This window comes from Theobroma umbraticum, unplaced genomic scaffold, assembly GCF_002168275.2.
Source record: "Theobroma umbraticum cultivar Fairchild unplaced genomic scaffold, ASM216827v3 scaffold_1337.0, whole genome shotgun sequence".
Taxonomy (NCBI): domain Eukaryota; kingdom Viridiplantae; phylum Streptophyta; class Magnoliopsida; order Malvales; family Malvaceae; genus Theobroma; species Theobroma umbraticum.
In genome coordinates this window covers 6,522-6,732 of record NW_018397519.1, presented here as the reverse complement: position 1 = coordinate 6,732, position 211 = coordinate 6,522, and positions in this window count along the sequence as shown.

Sequence of the window (211 nt, the reverse complement as noted above, 5' to 3'; positions counted from 1 at the left end):
CATGATAGGAACTTGGTTCATGTATTTGTGAAACTGAAAGAGTGAATGCTTTATGTGTAGGTGAAAGGTACTGTGATAATAGATGTTTAGATATAGGATGAGCAGTAACAACATTTGTGTGTGTAGGCAAGTCTTTGTAGTATGCATCAAGATATTTTGGAATTTGTCTATGCCTTGAGCTTTTTCTAGTTTGTAAATTTATTTCCAAATC